At 34.0% G+C, this 8,311-nt stretch overlaps 1 protein-coding gene across 2 annotated transcripts in view; it reads left to right on the plus strand.

Annotated features, from left to right (window-relative positions):
* Positions 1–8,311, plus strand: part of LOC106477671 (rho-related GTP-binding protein RhoU-like) — a 40,553-nt gene that overhangs the window by 24,904 nt on the left and 7,338 nt on the right. Inside the window, exon 4 of one of the 2 annotated variants that reach the window (XM_013938214.2) lies at positions 11–3,338. The exons of the other annotated variant lie outside the window; for it this stretch is intronic. The gene's annotated coding sequence lies outside the window, so the exon portion shown is untranslated. Of the gene's footprint in view, positions 1–10; positions 3,339–8,311 lie in introns of those variants that run through there. 2 annotated transcript variants of the gene reach the window in all.

Genomic DNA, 8,311 nt, shown 5'->3' on the forward strand with positions numbered 1-8,311 from the left:
TTTATTGTAGTATATGACAATAATATTGATATATACTAATAATAAATTGTTATAACGTTGGTTTAACATTCGAACTGTATTAAATTGGTATTCATCCATAATATTATGCTTAAAAACTGTATTATCCCCTCTTTAAAACATTTCTCAGTACATGTTTTGACAGGTAAAATTTATTACGGTTACTCGAATTCTATGTGAAGCTGAATGAATTTAACCTTTGGACTTTTCGGAATCTGGAGATTGCATAATGTGACGGTTAATCTTGGCAATCTGCCATTAAAACTTGGAAAAATATTTGTATAAAACTATTTTTATACTGGAAGTTGCTAAACACACAAAAAATTACTTTTTTTCAGAAATGAATGATAATTTTGAAGTGATTAGACCACCATGTGGTAACTTTTAATAGGAGTTTCATGATACGGGCTGATATACGTGCATTGTTTTTGTAAACAGTTGCATGACTTTGTATTCGTTACCTAAAATATCCTCTCACAATGCTTACAGCCGATTCCTTTGTATGTTTGTTAATTTCTCTCTCTCTTGATTTTCGCCGTTATCAAATCATTTATACTTTTGTGCAAGACCAGCCAAGAATTATTCTTACATATCAATTTGTGTATATTGTTTCTTCAACATTTTCGGCGTTTACTATTCGGTTGTTGTACATAAAGATGTTCTTATAAAGCAAAGTGGTATATGAGTAATAAAGACGGCGGGGTTCATAGAAACTATACGAAATAATGTCTTATAATGTTGCTAGGACAACGTGCTTGCTGTTTATATTTCGTCTGCTTGATTTATCAATTCTTGCACTTGATCAGAGATTACATATCATTTACCGAACTTTGATGATAGCTTGATTTATTTACAAGTCTGACATGTGAGACCTGTTAACCCTTAACTACATAGGCAGTGTTGTTGTTTTTTCTTCTTTAAACTATAAGTACAAGGGTGGGGTCTGTAAGACCTCATGTTGAATTATTTGACCTTCCTAAATATTTAACACACACACACAATTATAATTTTCTCACCAAATATTTTTAGTATGTATTAAATGATCTATTTTTACATTGTTTCTTTATATTACAGAATTAAAGCCAGTTTTCATTGAATATTCCAAACTTTTTTTTACACTCATGACAGCTGTTGTTCGTTTTGGTGTAAGGTGATCTCCGTGTTCTTGAGCAGCTGCAGATGACGTCTCACTATAAACTTCCACTAAATTACGAAATTAATTAAGCACGTAAATACTAGGAGAACGACACAAATACTAAAATACTGTTTTTGAGAGTTGTTTATTTATAAAAGTATATTATTGTAGTTAGAAACTTCATCTAAAGCGTGGGGATACGAAAAACGCAATATAATTTAAAATATGAAATATTATTAATGAAATAAAATTACTTTGCATCAAATTGTAAGGTGTTGTTCTGTGTGTATGTTTTTCTAATAACAATTTATAGTTGTGTTTAAAGATTCAAGAAAACTTCTTTCGTGCATAAGATAGTTTAAAGTTCAAGATTTAAATCTTCTTTTTGTTTGTTTTTCTACTGATAAGCTCCTTGTACAGTTTGCGGATAGAATTGAGAACATGTGTTTCGAATATCTAGTTGTGATATTTATGGTTTTATGTTTATTAATATTCAACATCTGGATAACGTTTGTCTTTGTTTAAACGCTCATGCTAGCTTCGTTAAATCTATTTACAACTAGACGCTATTGTTCTAACACCAAATGGACTTCATAACATCTGAGAATTGGTTCATGAAGATTATAACGCCCGGAAATAAGCCGACGCAATTTTTGGACAAGAGTGTGATTCTTTGTAAATGTTTTATAAGGTGTGTGTGTGTATATAAGAGATCATTTAGAAAAAAAGAGAGATAATTCGGGTATTCAAAGGTTGGCAAATTCCTTTCAAGTCTTTCTACATCAAGTGTACTCTATGAAACATCATATTCACATACGTTATTGAATATATATATGTGTGTAGCAATGAAAAGCAAATGTCTTCAGATTCAAAAATTAAATATTTATAGCCTATTATATATTAACATACAGTATATTGTTACACCTAAAAGTTCCCCAAAATCTTACGTCTCTTTATTATTGTATGCCACTTTATTTCTTTTTTTAAAGGTGAGCAGTAAGAATTTCCTGTTCATTTTTAATGCCCACTGAAGTAAAAGAGATCGTTAAAGTTTTAAGTTCTTGCATAATTAAATACATAAGTATGTAGGTGGGATTATTTTTCTTTCCCGTTTATTGTCCAAATTAAGTGTTTACAACTTGATGAGCTGTGTTCACCGGTGTTTTCAAATCTCTCCAATTTTTCTAACTTGAGCAAATCACTCAGATATCTTAAAGTGCGGAATTTGTAACCAAGACTATCGTTGTCAGATTTATTATTTACAAATTTTGTTCAGTTGTTTGTAAGCTAAATAATATGTAAGGGTTTTGAAAGTTTTGTCCGACTGTTTAGAAACCAAAAGTTATTTGAAATGCTCTCAAAATCTTTTCGTCTGTTCACAATTAAAGTTTAAAAAACATTTATGATGTGCATAAGATGACGATCAGAGGACAGTAAAAAAAATGTATGTTGTTGTAAATATTAGAAACGAATGTTGTTTACATGCACGTGCTTGTTTTTTTTTTTTTACCTCAACCCACAACTCAACCACTGGCACACTTGATCTGCTGTCTGAACTGTAGAATTGCGTGATTTAATCACTGGTACAGCTGATTTGCTGTCTGAACTGTAGAATTGCGTGATTTAATCACTGGTACAGCTGATTTGCTGTCTGAACTGTAGAATTGCGTGATTCAACCACTGGTACCCTTGATCTGCTGTCTGAACTGTAGAAATGCGTGATTTAGTCACTGATACAACTGATCTGCTATCTGAACTGTAAAACTGCATGATTAAAATAAGAAAAGTGAACTTAATTACCGCGTGTGTTAGATGGTAGACTGTACAGACTGTGACTAAATATGTCTGTATTATCGTGGACAAACACGTTCTGGCCGTGACAGAAAGATACATGTTTAACACATGCATAGGAGTGTCAATTGTGGAATATTTTATACGATAATATATGCATGATATTTCTAGGTAAATAACTGGCCAGTTAAAGATTCAAGTTTTTTCCATATTTAAATTGTTTGCCTTTAATTTGTACAACACAATTTATTGACTTGCTGTATATATATATATATATATGTGTGTGTGTGTAGTACTGTATGGTGTCACAATAACTTTGACGATCTTTGGCGTACTTTGCTCAAAACCAGAGGATTTACTTTTGTACATCCAATAAAATGTTTTAAAATCAGTCTATGCTGTGTTTAGTAAGTATAATAATAGGTTAATGTTTTCAGTTTACAATAAATGGTATACTCATATTTGTGTACATTCCTACACGCCTTGTAATGAAGGTACCTAACTAAACGTTACTGCTTTGTATTTGTTAGCCACACTACTCACTGATCTAAGACCTGAATTATGAAATACTAATCTGTGGCGTGTCAAGAAGTCCGTGGTTTGCGTGCCGTTGTTGCAAAATCGCGCTTCACACTTTGGCTTAGTTATTGTTAAGCGGAATGCTACATAATGGACTATCTGTGCTCTGCCCACTAGATGTATCGAAACCCGAATTTTAGTGTCGTAAGCCTGCAGGGTTACCGCTGGGCCACTGAGGGGGACACACTTTGGAGTCGTTGGCGACTTATACAAGTGGCCCACTGTTCTATGAGAGAAGCCCATGATTTGGTGCTGGAAACTACCTGCCTTCATATAGTTTATTAGTTCAAAATTAGGAACGACTAACGCAGATAGCCCTTGTGTAGCTATGCACTAATATATAAATAAACAGGTGTTATCAATAAATATGTCGTATTACTTACGTTATTTAGATTCTTTTATGTAATTCTTTTTATCCAGAAATATGCTTCACCATTTGAAATTCATGTAATCTCTCTGTTACGGCATAAATGATTATAGACTAGCTCAGCTGATGAAGATATATCTCCAGTATAAAATACGAAGCCAGAATTTATTTTCATAATACGGCCTCTTGGGATTGTGTGCTGTTATAATAACCCGTTTGCTTGAACTATATTTCCTGAATCCTTGTATTCTGTTTACATTTTACAAGTTTCGACATCTCTGTAGTTGTTTGTCTTTCTGCTGAATGCGTTGAAGTTTTTAAGTTTCAAAATGTAAGAGTTTATCGATGTCATTAACTCTGTCAAAAAGATCTGTACGTTGTCGCTGAGACATCAATAAACTATTATCAAAAATAGTAAATTGTTTGTCAGAAAAAAAAGAAGCGCTCGATGTGGCCTTTTCAAATGCAAGTGGCTGACATGATATGAACAATGCTTACTATTTAGGAAACGAATACCCATAGGCGGAGGAAACAAAACATAGTTGGGAGGGCTAAAGCCCATGTAAATCTGAACAAAGTAATTCTATGTGGATCATGGGGTATGAACCCCAGAATATTTGGAATTTGTGGATTTCAAAAGGAGCAGTTCCTGAAATATGCAAAGTAAAACGCTGACATGTAGTGTATAGTAAAATTATTAACTAACATCAATCTACCTCCCACAAGGCATAGCCTTATGAAACAGAAGCTATTTCACCTACCTTACCCCCCTCCCCATCTCACCTTTGCATGTGCTACCCAACCTCGAAAAACTGATCTTCCCCAAATGCATTGGAATTGAACAACGAAGACTACCTTACAAGAGAACGCATGCGCGAATACTTTAACTAGAATTATCTAGCTTAGAGGAATTAAAAAAAAATATTGATGAAAGTGTTGTCATCGTGTCAGTTATTAAGCCTGTTTTGTCTACATAATAGGATCATAGGTGTCGAATTTTAAAACTGTTTATAAGATTAAAAATTATGCTGCTATCGAGATGCGTACTCATTTGGTTTTCTATTTTTTTAGATTTCCCTACAAAACAGACTCTTGGTTGTTTTATACATGTATATTACCCAAAAGGAGAGTTACGATATAATACGTACTTCATAGTTGCAGTTCTTGTTAGTGAACACTGCATTTCGCATCACAATAACAAGTATGTATCCTGAAATCTGGTTAGGTCGAGAATAATAGTGGTATCTCTGTATTTTGATTAACACCACGCAGACTTCATAGCTACAGTTAGTGTTATTGAACAGCGCATTTCACACCACAATAACAACTGTGTATCCTGAAATTTGTTTATTTGTAGTTAAGCACAAAAGGCTATCTGTGCTCTGCCCACCACGGGTATCGAAACCCGGATTCTAACGTTGTAAGTCCACAGACATACCGCTGGGCTACTGGGGGGGGGTATCCTGAAATCTAGATAGGTCAGCAATATTAGTGGTATCTCTGTATTGTGATTACAGACATTGTAAAATCTCTTCAGGACAAAAAAAGTTGTTTAACTGGTATAAAAGTTCTTCAGAGATTTAAGTTAACGATATTTGGTTTACCAAAATTAAGCCTAAGCTAGCCATAATTGTATATAATCTAGTTATGACAGTCATTAATGCATGATTAATATACTTTCAAAAATATTATGCAGTGGTTAAAAACAACGTAGTTATTGTCGAAACATTACAATCTTTTAAGACCGGATGTGAACATTTTTAAAAACTTTATATATTATACCTGATTAATGGGAAGTTTCTTAATCTTTAATTTCGAAACGCTAAGTATTTTGCCCATACCTAAAAGATACTGCATATATATATATATATATAATTGTAATATCTGAGTCAAATCCTATAGGTCAACGATTTCTCGAAGGAAGGTTTTAGCCATATAGTGAATTGCCTGGTTTTCCACCTGCCTGTTACTCTTCGACGAGCAAGACTAACCTGTAGGTTATCGGTAACACGAAATTATGCGCATGTTTTTTGGGTTATCCTAAATAAAAGTCGAAATATTTGAGTTTTTTTTTTGGCTCGAAATTCTCTAGGTAGATACTTTCAGATACAATGGTTTCGTTACACAAAGAACAAATATTTGCGACACGAAAATATTAAATGTTTAGCTCCACTGTTAAAGTTTTGCAACTTGAACATTTTAGGGATACATATTCAAACAGATTTTATGAATAAAAGTATTGTTTAAGATAAAAACCTTTCTTCTTCAGGGTAAAACTGGGTATTGTTTTAAGTATGTTTAATCTGAAAGTGAGCAATGTTCAGATGAGATTTTCTAAGTAGATTACTTGTGGCTGAAGTAGCTTAATATCTCGAGAAACTTCTCTCGCTGGTATGATAGACGTTGCTTGAACTACATTTCCTGCTTATCTCAAGTTGCCAGCTGCAGTCCTTAAAGGACAAAGGGCTCGAGGAAGAATGAATTATCTTTGTGTCTGTTTAAAGAGAAGGCAAAGCTTGTATATACTTGCTGAATTTTATGCGGGACAACAGAGGCTAGACCAGCTGATCCCTCGTAGTTTGCCTACCAGGCTTTATTTCAGCCTTAAGAGAATTCGAAATAAGATCAACAAAAGAGGTCAGTAAACGTGAATCTCACGTGACAGTACAATACAAAATACACGATATTATCAAGTACTGACGACATTACCAAATCTTTAAGATTAACAAATCCTCCCTTCTGACGTCCTTAACAAATTCCTGGTTAGTGAGTCATCTTACGATAAAACCATCGGAGTTGCACAATGCGGTGGGCATTATCTCAACGATCATTACGTTAAAATGCTTCGTTCATAGTTCGTTTAATTAAAGTAACATTCAAGAATAAAGCAGAATCCACCAAGGTCGACTTCTCAATGACGTTGTTGTTTAAAAGTTATGAACCTGCAACTCTTCGTATAAGTATTGTTGTGTATAAAATCTCACAGAAATTGTACGAAATATATTTAACTATACTAAATGTACGAAAACAACTGACATGCCTTATAGATAACTTCATCTCGTTCTGTTTGAGTGACAGTAATGTTTATAATGTACTGTTTTATCGCGTTTTCAATAGAACCAAATAATGACGAATTTCAATAGGTTCTAACGCTTATAATATAACCAATTAATCAAAGAGTTATGGAATCAGTAAATGTAAAATTACTCTTCACAAAAAGTTTACAAATAAGTTTAATGTTCTTTGAAAGAGAACACCAAAACGAATATATGTTGCCTGTTCGAGAGAGTATGGTGAGTGATGGTTATAATTATGGAATTTGCAAGTATCTCAATAAACGTAAGTGTCTAATCATAAGTTAAGAAATTAAAACATGTATTTCTTGGTACATAATTACTTGATGATTTTAGTACTGTACCTATCTGTTCAACACTTATTGTTCTTTGTATTTTTGTTATTATTTTCTTTGTTACTTTAATAGGTAATTATAATTTATCTAATCTTAATGTACATTTTGTTATTTTGCGCCATGTCCGTTATATTTGGGAGCTGGTCGCCCCTTCAGAATACCTGTGGAGTTTGGTTTGTTTTGGAAGTTCGCGCAAAGCTACACGAGGATTATCTGTGCTAGCCGTCCCTAATTTAGCAGTGAAAGACTAGGGTGGAAGGCGGTTAGTCATCACCACCTACCGCCAACTCTTGGACTACTCTTTTACCAACGAATACAACACTCCCATGCCTGAAAGGGCGAGCATGTTTGGTGGGACGGGGATTCGAACCCGCGACCCGCAGGTTGCGAGTCGATCGCCCTAACCACCTATCCATGCCAGGCCTTGGATTTTGGAGTTAGCGAACTGTGTTCGAATCCATGCGATACCACTAAAAAGCTGTGCATGGGTGCGGTATAAGAGTGACGGTCAGTACCTTAATATGGAAGATATTGTAGCATGCTGCTGACTGGCTGCCTTCCTTCTTTCTGGGCAGTATTTCAAAATTAGATATAGCTGCAGATAGTTTTAGTAGCTTTGCCGAAAATGCAAATTGTTCTGTGATATTTATGAGTATATCTATATGAACTTTGTTCCTATTCATTGCTTTCTAAAATGTTCAATTTTTACTGCGGTAACAGTATTCGAGCATGATATGCAGCAAGCTGTATATCCAAGTAAAATTAATTAACAAAATACCTTACTTATGGTTTCTGGTTGGGAATTTGTTGATGTGCTTTAGCGCTGTGTTTGCTTAGTATGAAATGTCATTTCAGAAGGCTGAAATATAATTAGTTGCTTTAAGAATTACAGATTACATTCTTCGTGCTCATCTTGTAAGCATCTAAACACAGAAAATGTGGATATAATTTGAGAAAACAGATCAACGCAGTTTTGAGTTAATTCAACTGCTGTAAACTTCTATCCTCTACA

Source organism: Limulus polyphemus, unplaced genomic scaffold, assembly GCF_000517525.1.
Source record: "Limulus polyphemus unplaced genomic scaffold, Limulus_polyphemus-2.1.2 Scaffold168, whole genome shotgun sequence".
Lineage (NCBI taxonomy): Eukaryota > Metazoa > Arthropoda > Merostomata > Xiphosura > Limulidae > Limulus > Limulus polyphemus.